This window comes from Ursus americanus, chromosome 9, assembly GCF_024610735.1.
Source record: "Ursus americanus isolate L20-20 chromosome 9, mUrsAme1.1.p, whole genome shotgun sequence".
NCBI lineage: Eukaryota > Metazoa > Chordata > Mammalia > Carnivora > Ursidae > Ursus > Ursus americanus.
The window spans coordinates 52,979,208-52,994,801 of NC_142135.1; the positions used below are offsets into that span (position 1 = coordinate 52,979,208).

Genomic DNA, 15,594 nt, shown 5'->3' on the forward strand with positions numbered 1-15,594 from the left:
TATAATTTAGCATAACTATCTGCATTTCCTCACTTCCTGGTGACAGTCCCTGTAGAAGCGCTATAATAGAAGAGGGAAAATAACACAATACAACATTAAAAAACTATCATGAAAAAGAGATGTAGAGTTATTTTATCTGAAAGTGTGTACATGCATATGTATTATATAGGTATTTTTATACACGTATATGTGTAATTTGCTGCGAATTAATTTTTTAATTTACTGTGGACTTTTTTTTGCTATATAGTTTATATTTTAGAGTAGTTTTAAGTTCACAGAAATGTTAAGCAGAAAGTAGAGAACTGTCATATACCCACTCTTCCTCTGTACAATTTCTCCTATTATTAACATCTTGCATTTGTGTGGTACATTTGTTAAATCGATGAACCAATATTGATACATTATTATTAAGTAAGGTTCATGGCAGTCATTAGGGTTCACCTTTTGTGTTGTACAGTTCTATGGGTTTTAACAAATGTAGTGTCATGTATCCACCATTACAGTATCATACGGAATAGTTTCACTGCCCTTAAAAATCCTTTGTGCTCCACTTATTTACCCCTCCTTCCCTCCCTTTGAATGCATAGCGACCACCAGTATGTTTATGGTCTCTATATTTTGCCTTTCTAGAATGTCGTATAGTTGGAATCATGCAGTATATAGCTTTTTTAGACTGGATTCTTTCACTTGGCAATGTATGTTTAAGGTTCCTCCATGATTTTTTGTGGCTTAATAGTTCATTTCTTTTATTTCTCAATAAAATTCCATGGAATGGATGTACCACAGTTTGTTTTTCCATTCATTTATTGAAGGACATGTCTTGGTTGCTTCCTATTTTTGGCAACTGTGAATAAAATTTCTATAAGCATTTGTGTGCAGGGTTCTGTATGGACATAAGTTTTCAGCTCATTCGGATAAATATCTAGGAGACTGATTGCTGGATCATATGGTAAGACTATGTTTAGTTTTATATAAAACTATCCAAGTGTCCTCCAAAATGACAGTACCATTTTGCATTTTCACCAGCAATGGATGAGAGCTCCTGACGCCTCATGTTCTCGCCAGTATTTGGTGTTGTCCATGTTTTGAATTTTAGCCATTCAAATAGGTGTGTGATGGCATCTTGTTGTTTTAATCAACAGTTCCCTAATGTCCTAGGATATTGAGTATCTTTTCATATACTTTATTGCCGTCTGTATATATTGATCAATGAGGCATCTGAATTCACATCTAAGCTGATGTCTTAACACTACTAAGTCTTCTTATAGTGAAATATCTTTCCACTTACTTAGATCTTTCTTTGGTTTCTTTCTTCGGTTTATATTTTTCTTCATATAGATCCTGTTCACATTTTCTTAGATCTATACCTAGGGTGCTATTATAAATAGTGTTGTGTTTTGAATTGCAAATTCCAGTTGTTCATTGCGGATATACAAGAAGGCAATCGGCTTTTGTATATTAACCTTGTATCCTGAAACCTTACTATAATTACTTATTAGTTCCAGGAGGTGTTGTTCTTGTTGTTGATCCTTTGGGATTTTCTACACAATTATGTCATCTACAAAAAATAATTTTTTTATAATTTAAGAGCTATATCAACATAATGGGATGTGTTGATTTAAATGAGAATCAGTTATTGAATCCCTAAATGGCAAAGGAAAACCCTCTCAAAAGTTCATAAGATGGAAGAAATTGTCTAATCTGCCCTTACCTGCCATTCCACTGCCATCTTCTCCACATACTTATACTGAAGTGGCATGACGCTTTGGGAAATTCATTGTCGACCTCTTGCAGGGATATGGGAAATTCAAGATAATATTGGATAGGGGCTACAGAGTTCCCTGATTTTGCCCATTGACAAGGAAAAAAGTGTACATTAAATGGCAGTTATCCCATTTTGCATTTCATGAAGACATGGACAACATAGCTAGCAAGTGGCAAAACTGGAAATCAGACCCCAGAAAACATGCTCATTTTTATGAGGAAAAACAGGGTAAAGCTCTGCTATTGTCTTGGCTATTTCAGGTCCCCTGCAATTTCACGTGAATTTTAGAATCAGTTTTCAGTTTTTAGGAAGAAGTCAGTTGGGACTCTGACAGGGAATTTGTTGCACTTATAGATAAATTTGAGGGGTATTGTCTTTTCAACAATGCATAACCATACTTCTGATCCATGAACACATGAACATGGGATGTTTTCCCATTTATTTAGATCTTCAATTTCTTCTAACAAATATTTTGTATTTTGCAGACTATAAACTTCTAACTTTTTTGGTTAAATGTATTTCTAAGTATTTTATGTGTCTTTGATGCTATTGTAAATGGGATTGTTTACTTAATTTCATTTTTAAATTGTCTGTGATTCTTAACCCTGTACTCCTTGTATACTTACCTAAGTTTGTGTCTTATTTTCCCCATACTAGGCCATAAGTATCTTAAGGACAGTTTATGCTTGATTTACCTTTGTATCCCACAGAATGTCCAAAAGAGGACCTTGCATATATATAGTAGTTTTTCATAAGTAACAATATGAATTGTAATAATATATAATAAATAATAGATGAATTTAAAATTAATACCACAAATTCACGAGAACCCAGAACTTGTTTCAAATAGGCTAGAAGTCTCTTTTCTTGAACATCTGTGTCTTTGGAAATTTGCTCTGAATCAAATGTCAAGTACCTTTCTGATATTCCATATGAACTAGTTCGGGATATTATATAATATTGTTTTTTTCCATAAAAAATTATTTTGCCTAAACATGGCTTATATGGTTGAATTACATAACTCTTAGTCACCAGAACAAAGGCTAGTTAAAAATATAAAGGCTGCTAGAGATGGCCACATACTTCCTAAGAATGACTCAGTCTAGTTAGAAGCACATAGAGGGCTGTTCTTTATTGTAAGCTATTAAATTATAAAATCCAAGGATGAATAGGTTATAATTGGTTTTTATAGTTTTCAATGTCCTTGACTCTGTCTCCATCTCTATTCAAGGGGCCTTCACTGATTCAACTTTTGTCTTTGCATTGATGGCCCTCAGGTTTACACCCCTTGCATGAACTTAAGCACCATTTAATTTAAATATCAACTAGAAATCTTTACCCAGAGGTACTGGACTGGCACATCATGCATAATAGAGAACTAATTATCACTTTTCACCTGTTCCTGCTTCTACATTCTCTATCTTGGGTAACAAGGTTTGCATTTGCCCAGTCTCTCGATGCTGAAAGCCTGGAATCATCCTTGGCACCCTTGCTCCTTCATTTCCTCCATCACCAAATCCTACAGATTAGTTTACCTGATTAACAACTATACAAGGCATTTACTGTGTTAACTTCCACTACTACAGTTTCAATTCAGGTAGTCGTTGAACATCACTGAGACCACTTCCATAGCCTCCAGGGGGTTCCTGGCTAATCTTCCTGTGTGCATTTGTCTTCTTTGCTGGCATCTGAGTTATCTTTCCAAAATTCAAATCTGATACACCCTCTCTCCTTTTCAAAAGCTCTTTAACACTTTAAAATCTCTCTCACCTAATACCTATCAACTTCGATCTTGCATTTCGCTGGTTTGCTAACAAATAAATGATCAAATGCTTGTCAAACATTACTTTATAAATATGTCTAAATATGTTTATAACTCTAATTAACAGAAGAAAGAAGATTTAAATTGGCTAAAATAAATCATAAATTAGTTCTTCTTATATCAAGTTATGCTAGAAGATAAAACAAATTTCCTGTGTATATAATTCAGCGGTATGACTGAACCAGTTGTAATTTAACAAGAGAAGTTACCTTTTAAGAGGTCTTTTTGTTCTAGCAATGATTTTATTTTAGTTATAAAAATGAAATAAAAATACACTACTTAAAAGACAGACACTTGCTGAGTGGATAAAAAGAAGAAAAAGAAGTCCCAACTATGTTATCTATAAGAAACCCATTTTAAGTATAAAGATACATGTAGATTAAAAGCAAAAAAGATGAGGATGATATGCCATGATAACACTAACCAAAAGAAAGCTGGAGAAGCTGTATTTATTTCAAGCAAAGCACTCAGTAAGGAAGACTATCAGAGATAAGTAGTAAGTAAATTAAGGGCATTAAGTAATAACAAAGGGTTAAATTCTTTAGGAAGACATAACAATCTTTAATGTGTATGCCTAACCATAGCATCAAAATTTGTGAAGCACAAACTGGTAAACTGCAAGAAATAGATAAAACCACTATTATAGTTCTAGATTTCAGCACCCCTCTGTCAGTAATTGACAGAGTCAGCAGACAGAAAATCAATAAGCATATCGTTCAACCGAAAAGTATTATAAAAACTGGACCTAATTGACATTTATAAAATACTTCATCTAACAACAGCATAATACACGTTTTTTTGCAAGCTCACATGGAATGTTCACCGAGTTCTGAACATATCCTAGGTCATAAAACACCTTTTAACAAACTTTTAGCAAATAGAAATCATGTGAAGTGTGCTCCCAAACTAAAACATAATTAAACTGGAAAAATCAATAATAAAACAGTAGATGGAATATTTGGAGATTAAACAACGTTTTAGATCACATACAAGTAAAAAAAACAGTCTTAGGAAAACTTAAAAGAAAAAACTGAATGAAAAGAAAACACACATTAACAAAATTTGTTGGACACAGCGAAAGCAGAGCTTAATATATGCATTAAGTGCGTAATCAGAAAAGAAGAAAAATGTAAGTCAATCATTTAGGCTCCCACATTAGGAAAATAGAAAAGAGAGAACAAATTAAAACTAAATTAATCAGAAGAAAAGAAAAATGAAAATTAGAAAAACAATTGAAAACGAGATTAATAGAAAAAAATCAGTGAAACCAAAATCTGGTCCTTTGAAAAGATCAATAAAATTGGTAAACTTTTCTCTAGCCAGGCTGAACAGGAAAATAAGAAAGATGCAAATGACTAATATTAGAAATAAGAAAGAGGTCACCACTGTAATCCCATGGATATTAAAAGGATATAAAGGAATATTATTGTGATGTTAAATTTTATGTGTCAGCGTGGCTAGGCTATGGTACCCAGTTATTTCGTCAAACAGCAGTATAGATGTTGCTGTAAGGGTATTTTTTAGATGTTAACATTTAAATCAATAGACAATGAGGAAAACAGCAACACCCATTCAACTCTCTCATTTGAATGGACTGAAAGTCTGCATTCTCCAAAAATCCATATATTTAAGCCCTTAACCTCAAATGTGATGGTCTTAGGAGGTGGGACTTTGGAAGGTAATTAGGTTTAGACGAGGGTGGAACCCCCATGATAGGATTAGTGCCCTTGAAGCAGAAGAGACACCAGAACTTTCTCTCTCCATCATATGAGGACACAGTGAGAAGATGGCTCTCTGCAAGCCAGGAGGAGGGTTTTCAGCAGGAACCAAACTGACTGGCACCTTGATTTTGGACTCCCCAGATTCTGGAACTGTGAGAAATAAACACCTGTTGTGTAAGCCCCCCAGTCTGTGGTATTTTGTTATAGCAACCTGAGCAGACTAAGACATATTCAATCATTTGAAAATGTAAGAAAAAAGACTGAATTCTCTCAAGGAAGAAGGAATTCTGCCTTCAGACGCAAGACTGCAACATCAGCCTCCTTGGGCTTCCAACCTACTGGCCTATTCTACAGATTTTGAATTTGGCAGCCCACACAATCGAATGAGCCAATTCCTAAAAATACACCCGCTTCTTTCTCCCTCTCCCTTCCTCCCTATTTTTCTCTTTCTCTTTCTCTCTCTCTCTCTCTGTATATATATATATATATATATATATATATATATATATATATATTGCCCCCTATTGATGGTTCTGTTTCTCTGGAGAACCTTGACTAATACAATTACGAACAACTCTGTAGACACACATTTGGTAATTTAGATGAATGCAGCAATTCTTTAAAAGACACAAATGATCAAAACTCACACAAGAAGAGATAAATGATCTGGATAAGACTATATTTATTAAAGAAACTGAATAAAAAATTAATAACTGTTCAAAATACAAAGTGCCAGGTTCAGAGGGTTTCACTTGTGAATTCAACCAAACATTTTTCTTTTGAGGGTAAGGAATGTGCTGTTTTCATTTTTGTTTATTAAGGGATAGCACAGTGTCTGGAACAAAATAGGCAATGTTTGTTGATGGAAGAGTAAATGATTTAAAGAATAACTAAGGCAATCCAAAGCATCATTACAGCTGGCTATATATTTTCTCTGTTCAACTTTATTTTGTTTTTGTTTTTTTTTTATTTTAATGTTTTTTTATTATATTGTGTTAGTCACCATACAGTACATCCCTGGTTTCTGATGTAAAGTTCGATGATTCATTAGTTGCATATAACACTTGAGAATCAACCAAACATTTAACCAAGAAAATAGATCAGTTCTCTACAAACTTTCAAAAACAGAGGAATACTTACAAACTCATTCTGTGAGGCCAGTATCATCTTAATACCAAAATCTGACCATGGCACTGTAAGACAGAAAAGCTCCAGGTGAATATTGCCATGAACATAGGTGGAAAAAGAATCTTAACAAAATATTCACAAATGAAATCCAATGATGTATTTAAAAAAATTATACATCATGACTAAGTGGAATTATTCCAAGTATGCAAGGTTGGGTCAACATTTGAAAATCAATTCATGTAATTTATAACATCAGCAGGCTAAAAATTAATCATATGATCATGGCAATAGATGCAGAAAAAGATTTAACAAAATCCAACAGGGATTCCTTACAAACACTCTCAGCAAACTATGAGTAGAGAATAATTTAAGCACACTGATAAAATTCATTTATAAAAATCCTACAGGTAACATATTTAATGGTGAGAAATGCTTTCCCTTGAGATTACGAACAAATTAACAATGTACCCTCTTATCACTTCTATTCGACATCATTCAGGAAGTCCTAGCTAATCCAACAAAACAAGAAGAGGAAATAAAATATATTCAGAAGAATTGAAATGGATTTTGTTTCCTGGTGACAGGATTATCCAAAATAACCAAAAGAACTCCTGGAACTAATAAGCCATTATAGCAAGGTTACAAAAAGACGAAAGACAATTGCTTTTCTGTATACCAGTAATGAACAGTTGCATTTGAAATTACACCATTTATATAGGCATCAAAAATGAAATAATCATGGGTATATCTAATAAAACATGTACAATATCTATATAAGAAAAACTGTAAAACCCTAGTGAAAGAAGTCAAAAAAGAACCAAATAAATAGATATTTCATGTTCATGGATGGGAATCCTGAATATGTTAAGATGTCAATTCTTCAAACTTGATCAAAACAGTTCCAGTCAAAATACAGGAAGTTATTCTGTGGATATCAACAACCTGATTCTAAATTTAGATGGAATGTCAAAAGACCCAGAAAAGCCAACAAAATATTGAAAAGAAAAACCAAGAGTGCCAACATTGCCCAAACTCAAGACTTATTATAAAGCTAGAGTAATCAAAACAGTGTGATATTGGTGAAATAATTGACAAATCAATAGACCAGAATAGACAGCCCAAAAGAGACCAACATTAATATAGTGAACTGATCTTTGACAGAAGATCAAAGCCAATTCAATTGGAGAAAGGATAGTCTTATCAACAAATAGTGCTGAAACACCTGAACATCTACATAAAAAGACCTTATAGCTTTCACAAAAATTGACTCAAAATAGATCATAGATCTAAATGTAAAATGCCAAACTATAAAACTCATAGAAAATAAAATAGGAACTGGGAATGTACTGTATGGTGACTAATATAACAAAATAAAAATAATTAAAAAAATAAAAAGAAGAAAAAAGAAAATAAAATAGGAATAAAATCTAGGTAACCTTGAATTTTTTGAGAACCTTTTAGATACAACACTCAACAGTACAATATATGAAATTAAAAAATTAGATTGGACTACATTAAAATTAAAACTGCTCTGAAAGAGGGTCCTGGGTGGCTCAGTCAGTTAAGGGTCTGACTCTTGGTTTCGGCTCAGGTCATGATCTCAGGGTCCTGGGATCAAGCCCCCTGTCAGGCTCTGTGCTCAGTAGGGAGTCTGCTTGGGATTCTCTCTCTCCCTCTCCTTCCCTGTCCCACTCCCCCCGCTCTCTCTCTTTATCAAATAAATAAATAAATCTTAAAAACAAAACAAAAAAAACCCCAGAAACCTCTGCTCTGAGAAAGACACTGTTAAGAGAATGAAAAAACAAGCCACAGACTGGGAGAAAATATTTGCAAAACACATATGTGTGGTAAAGGACTTGTATTCAAAATATCCAAAAAAAAAAAAAAAACAAAAAAACCTGTTCAAACTCAACAACAACAAAAGAAACAATCTAATTAAAAAAATGGGCAAATATCTGAATAGACACCTCAACAAGACATACACATAGGAAATAAACATATGAGAAGATGTTCAAGGTCATATGTCATTAGGGAATTGTAAATTAAAAGTGAGGTAGCACTACACATCTGACTAAAATCTGTCAAACTAAAATGACTAAAAACAGTCACACATCAAATGCTGACAGGCATGCAGAGCAACAAGTCCTCTCATTCATTGCCAATGGGAATGCAAAATGGTACAGCCATTTTGGAAGACAGTTTGGCAGTTTCTTACAGAGTTAAACATAGTCATACCATGTAATCATGATTCTAGGTATTTATCCAAATGAGTTGAAAACTAAATATTAAAACTGTCATGCTAATGTTTATAAAGGTGTTATTTATTCATAATTGTCCCAAATGGTAGTGACCACATTGTTCTTCAAGAGGTGAATGGATAAACAAAATGTGGCAAATCCATTCAGTGAGATATAACCAATGATAAAGAGAAATGAGCTGTCGAGCCACAAAAGGACATAGAGGTATCTTAAATTGTGTGAAAGAATTCAGTCTACAGGGCTACATACCATATGATTCCAACTACATGACGTTCTAGAAATGGCAAAACTATGGAGAAAAAGGTCAGTGGTTGCCAGGGGTTGGGTAGGGAGGAAGGTAGGAATGAATCAGTGGTGCACAGAGTAATTTCAGAGCAGTGAAGCTATTTTCTATATGACACTGTAATGGTGGACACATGACATACATTTGTCAAAACCCATAGGACTTTATAGTACAAAGAGTGAACCCTAATGTAAACTATGACCTTAAGTTGATAATAATGTAACAATATTGATTCATGAACCATAACAAAAATACCACATTAATGCAAGACATTAATAAAGGGGAAGCAATGGATTGAGGAGATATATTTGAACTGTGTCCTTTTTCCAAGTTTTTCTGTAAGCCTAAAACTGTTTTTAAAAATAAAGCCTATTAAAACAAAGTAAAATTCATTCATTCATTCATTCGTTCATTCGTTCAGAAATGAAAGAAGGCTAGTAGTATGGGTATATTTTATTAAATCCTCCAAATCCAAAATCTCTTAGTATGTACAACTAGTCACTAGGGAGGAAATATATTTCCATAGATAGTTTCCTGGGCAGAATGAGATTAAGAACTCAGCCTCTTTATTTTTTTGAGGCCCCATGATATTAGATTCTATATGAAAGACTGAATTGTTCCTGTCTGATATCTACTGACAGGAAGGATTCATTATGAGAGAAAGGAGTTTTGACTGGTTACCTAGACTTAACATCAACAAGATACTTGTTTTTGTTCAAGATATTTGTTGGGCAGTTTCCTCTGGAGAAGAGTGTAAGGATTGGCATCACTTTTAGATCTGAGCTCCTTGCCATCGTAGATGTCTGGAGACAATGCTGGGCATACAAGTATGAATTAAATAATTATAAATTGGGGACCTCAGGCCGGTGCCTGAGCTTATATGCATATCTGGACCAGCAAGAACATTAGACTATATTGTACTGGTCTTCTGTTTTGATACCTTGTATCTCCAACAGAAATTAAAAGAGAAAGAAAAAGCATAAGCAGAAAGCTGTGGATGGATCACATAGTCCTGTTTTCTTTACATGGCATATGGAAGGAAACTTAGTCTGTTTGCACTGAATAAACTCTCTACATTCTTGGCTAATTCAGAAAACTGAAAAGAGAGAATTTATACGAATCTAACAAGTGGAAATAGAGCTAGTTTAATTGGAAAATTTGTAAGGATGTGACATTGTGAGTACTCTCAAACTGCTAAAGCATGTCATGTCTGTTTTGAAAACTACTATGATCTCATTACTATAAAGAAATGCTATAACATATGTTCTAACCTTCATAGTGGGCTTTAACATACTGTTTTAGATGATCACACAATAGTGTCTAAAGGTATCCATGATTTAAAATATACTGCTGGGATGAGATGACAGATTGAAGCATATTGAAATGAGCTAAAGTTGGGTAACTAAAACTGTATAAAAGTATAAAATAGAGAATCAAACTAATGAAAACATACTTCTTGACCCCCCCCCAAAAAAAGTCATTGAAAACTGGCAGCCCCCAAATGAGAAAGATCTTTCAGGAACCCACATGACTAACAGCATGTCCTAAAACAACAGCCCTCCAAAAAGAATAATATAGGTGGTGTAGTGGTTTGAATGGTGGCACCCCAATTGCTCTGTGTTCCTGGGACCTATGAATATGTCCCTATTTGGAAAAAGACTGTTTGCAGATATAATTAAGAATCTCAAGATGAGATCAACCTGGATTAGGTGGGTCCTAATTCCAAAGACAAGCATCCTTAGAAGTGAAGAGCAGAAGAAGAGACACAGAGGAAAAGCCATGTGAAGACAGAGACAGAGATTGGAGTTATGCAGTTACAAGCTAAGGATTGCCAAGGATTTCTGGCAGCCTCAAAAAAAACTAGGAAAGAGGCATGGAACTCTGCAAACACCTCGATTTTGGATTTAGGCCTCCAGAGAAATTATTTTTGTTGTTTCAAGCCACCCAGTTTGTGGACATTTGTTATGGCAGCTATAGAAAACTCAAATAGATGGTGGCAAAAGTGGACAAAATTGTGAAAAAGAGCTCACTAATACTCCATTTTGGAGAAAGACAGTGGAAATGTCTGCTGGGGAAAGGCAACAAAAGTGGACAACTCACTCCCTGAATATCCTAGTCTCTATCAAAAGCTAAATGCTTCACTCTTAATGGGAAGGGAACTTTGATGGCCAAGTGACCACTCTCTCCCCAAGAAAGGCAGCTCACCAGACCCCACAATGGACTTGAAAAAAATTGTTATGGAGTAGACAATACCGTGGCCTCACCTAGAAGTGTTAGGAAGAGACAATGTTCTCTGATAGGTGAGAAGGGACATATGGGGTCAAATAAATATCAGCATAGAGTGGTCCCCTGTAAACTTAAGATGAAAACAACATGGCAACCATGCAGAAACACCCCAGACAATAGTAAGTCAATTTATGGATTACTGTTCTTACAAAAGAAAACCCATCAAATGGGGGCGCCTGGGTGGCTCAGTCGTTAAGCGTCTGCCTTCGGCTCAGGGCATGATCCCGGGGTCCTGGGATCGAGCCCCACATCGGGCTCCTCCACTGGGAGCCTGCTTCTTCCTCTCCCACTCCCCCTGCTTGTGTTCCCTCTCTCGCTGGCTGTCTCTCTCTCTGTCATATGAATAAATAAAATCTTAAAAAAAAAAAAAGAAAACCCATTAAATGGAAGAGTAAAATAACCTAAGATAGAGGAAAAATTTCCCCAAAATGGATAAAGAAAATGGAATTAACAAAATAAAGGGGCACATCATGAGGGCACCTGGTTGGTGCAGTCCTTTAAGCATCCAACTCTTGGTTTTGACTCAGGTCGTAATCTCAGGGTCATGAGATTGGCCCTGTATTGGGCTCTGAGCTCAGCGCCAAGTCTGCTTAAGACACTCTCTCCCTCTGCCTCTTTATCCGCTCAGTATTAACTGTCTTTTCATTTATTTGTTCCTAGTGCAAGAACCATATTTTAACAATCTTCAAGTTGTCCATTGTATTTTCATATGATCAAAAACTATTGAATGACAGTATCACTAGTCACACACTCCTAAACTTTCGGAGGATATCAGCTGCCATATGTAAACTCTGAATGCTGAAATAACCCATCTCTCTGTGTGCTTCCCATTTCCACTTTATTTTATACGAGCTATATGAGTTACCTTTTGAAAGCCCAAATCTCATTCTGCCATTCTGAAGTTTAAAAGTCTTCAATGGCTCCCTATTACTTAGTCCTAGAAAACCAAGTTGACATTCCTCAAGTTGGCATGTAAGACTTTTCAAGATCTGATTACAGCCTAACTTCTAAACTTTCTACACTCAAATCTCCACCTAAGCTTAATCCACAAAGGGCCACTGACTTTTAATGCGATTCCCAAGTTCCCAATGTTGAATTAGTTGCTTTTTCTAAACCTTTTTAACTGTGATTATCAGCATCACCCCCTTGTGTTGTAGTTTTTGAAGAGCCTATCTTTCCTTCAAAACTGTGAACTTCACAGGATTAGAACCCAGTCTGGAAAACTGATCTTTTTATACTCATGTTCAATACCTAACAGCTTACATATAACCACTAACAGGCATTTCATAAATGCCATACAACATTGCATTGAAAACCTTGGACTCCAAGCTTGACTCAAGTAGTCCTCTATTCCCTTCCATTTGCCTCCTTAAGACCTCCCATTCTTCAAAGCCCTATTAAAATTGTAATTTTCTCTTCAGTCACTAGAGTTCTTATATGATCTGTCTTTGAGTTGGCAGATTACAATAGTCAGATGCTTAATAAATGTTTAACTGAACCATTAAGGAACAGAAGTTGAGATTTATTTTTTTTTAAAGATTTTATTTATTTATTCGACAGAGATAGAGACAGCCAGTGAGAGAGGGAACACAAGCAGGGGGAGTGGGAGAGGAAGAAGCAGGCTCACAGCGGAGGAGCCTGATGTGGGGCTCGATCCCATAATGCCGGGATCACGCCCTGAGCCGAAGGCAGACGCTCAACCGCTGTGCCACCCAGGCGCCCCAGAAGTTGAGATTTACACAGATCTGGAGAACTGACTGCGAACCTACCAATGTATGCACATTGATCATTTTAGGAGATTTTAATTGCTCACCAATCTTAAGGTTAATAGGCAGTAAGGATTATGTCTTATCTTACACATATGACAGTCAGCAATTAAAAATGTGCCAAATATGAATTTATAATCATCAGTGCTTACTTACTTTACTTTCTAACTGTCTTACTACTTGCCTGAACTTTATATATCACTTTCAACTTTAGAAGTCATAGAATTTTACTAATGAGAGAATAAGAGAGAACAAGTACAAGATTGACTATACTAGATTATAGTGAGCTGAAGGAAAGACTCTCTAGCTCCATCCACATCATTGCAAATGGCAAGATTTCATTCTTTTTCTTGGCTGAGTAATATTCCATTATATATATATATATATATATATATATATATATATATATCTTCTTTATCCATTAATTAGTTCATGGACATTTGGGCTCCTTCCATAATTTGGCTATTGCTGATAATGCTGTTATAAACATCAGGGTGTATATGTCCCTTTTGAATTAGTATTTTTGTATTCTTTGGGTAAATACCTAGAATTGCAATATCTGGATCTTAGGACAGTTCCATTTTTTTAAGGATTTATTGATTTATTTATTTATTTGAGAGAAAGACAGAGGGAGAGAGAGAGAGAGCAGGGAAAGAGGGAGAGAGAGAATCTCAAGCAGACTCCCTGCTGAGTACAGATTCCCCACTCAGGGCTCAATCCCACGACACTGAAATCATGACCTGAGCTGAAATCAAGTCAGACTCAACTGACTGAGCCACCAGGCACCCCAGGGCAGTTCTATTTTAACTTTTTTGATGAACCTCCATAATGATTTCCAGAGTGGCTGCACCAGTTTACATTCCCACCAGCAAGAGGGTTCTCCTTTCTTGGCATCTTCACCAACATCTGTTGTTTCCTGTGCTGTTAATTTTAGCCATTCTTATTGGTGTGAGGTGATATCTTACTGTAGTTTTGATTTGTATTTCTCTGATGACGAGTGATGTTGAGCATCTTTTCATGTGTCTGTTAGTCATCTGGACGTCTTCTTTGGAAAAATGTCTATGCATGTCTTCTGCCCATATTTTAACTAGATTACTTATTTTTGGGGTGTTGAGTTTTATAAGTTCTTTATATATTTTGGATATTAACCCTTAATCAGATATGTCACTTGCAAATATCTTCTCCCATTCCATAAGTTGCCTCTTAGCTTTTTTGATTGTTCCCTTCACTGTGCAGGAGCTTTTTATTTTGATAAAGTCCCAATAATTTATTCTTGTTTTTTGTTTCCCTTGCCTCCAGAGACATATCTAGTAAGAAGTTGCTATGGCTGATAAAGAGGTAACTGCCTGTGTTCTTCTCAAGGATTTTGATTGATTCCTGTCTCAGATTTAGGTCTTTCAGCCATTTGGGATTTATTTTTGTGTATTTTGTAAGAGAGTGGTCCAGTTTCATTCTTTTGCATGTTGCTGTCCTGTTTTCCCAGCACCATTTGTTGAAGAGACTGTCTTTTTTCCATTGGATATTCTTTCCTGCTTTGTCAAAGATTAATTGACCATATAGTTGTGGGTTCATTTCTGGGTTTTCCATTCTGTTCTATTGATCTTATGATCTTTTGTGTCAGTACCATACTGTCTTGATGACTACAGCTTTGTAATATACCTTGACGTTCAGAATTGTGATGCCTCCAGCTTTCTTTGCTTTTCCAAGATTGCTTTGGCTGTTTAGGGTCTTTTGTTGTTCTATACAAATTTTAGGAGTGTTTGTTCTAGTTCTGTGAAAAGTGCTAGTGGCATTTTGATAGGAATTACATTGAATTTGTAGATTGCTTTGGGTACTATAGACATTTTAACAGTATTTGTTCTTCTAATCCATAAGCATGGAATGTTTTTCCATTTCTTTATGTCATCTTCAATTTTTGTCACCAGTGTTTTATAATTTTCAGAATATAGACCTTTTACCTCTTTGGTTAGATTTATTCCTAGATATCATATGGGTTTTGATGCAATTGTAAATGGGATTGATTCCTTGATTTCTCTTTCTGCTGCTTCATTATTGGTGTATAGAAATGTAACAGATTTCTGGGGTGCCTGGGTGGCACAGCGGTTGGGCGTCTGCCTTCGGCTCAGGGCGTGATCCCGGCGTAATGGGATCGAGCCCCCCATCAGGCTCCTCCGCTATGAGCCTGCTTCTTCCTCTCCCACTCCCCCTGCTTGTGTTCCCTCTTTCGCTGGCTGTCTCTATCTCTGTCAAATAAATAAATAAAATCTTTTTAAAAAAAAGAAATGTAACAGATTTCTGTACTTTGATTTTTGTATACTGCAGCATAACTGAAATTGTGTATCAGTTCTAGCAATTTTTTGGTGGCGTCTTTTGGGTTTTCTACATAGAGTATCATGTCATCTGCAAATAGTAAAAGTTTGACTTCTTTCTTTCTTTCTGATTTGGATGCCTTTTATTTCTTTTTGTTGTCTGATTGGTGAGGCTAGAACTTCCAGTACTTAGTTAAATAACAATGGTGAGAGTGGACATCCCTGTCTTGTTCCTGACCGTAGAGGAAAAGCTCTC

At 35.5% G+C, this 15,594-nt stretch overlaps 1 protein-coding gene and 1 long non-coding RNA gene across 3 annotated transcripts in view; one reads left to right on the top strand and one right to left on the bottom strand.

Annotated features, from left to right (window-relative positions):
* The window catches only part of IL7 (interleukin 7), a 45,843-nt gene that overhangs the window by 6,286 nt on the left and 23,963 nt on the right, over window positions 1-15,594 (top strand). The window lies entirely within an intron of this gene.
* LOC123797943 (uncharacterized) overlaps window positions 1-15,594 on the bottom strand; it is a 32,403-nt gene that overhangs the window by 304 nt on the left and 16,505 nt on the right. The window contains exon 2 of the long non-coding RNA XR_006781133.1: window positions 6,449-6,501. This is a non-coding gene — a long non-coding RNA (uncharacterized LOC123797943). The remainder of the gene's footprint in view (window positions 1-6,448; window positions 6,502-15,594) is intronic.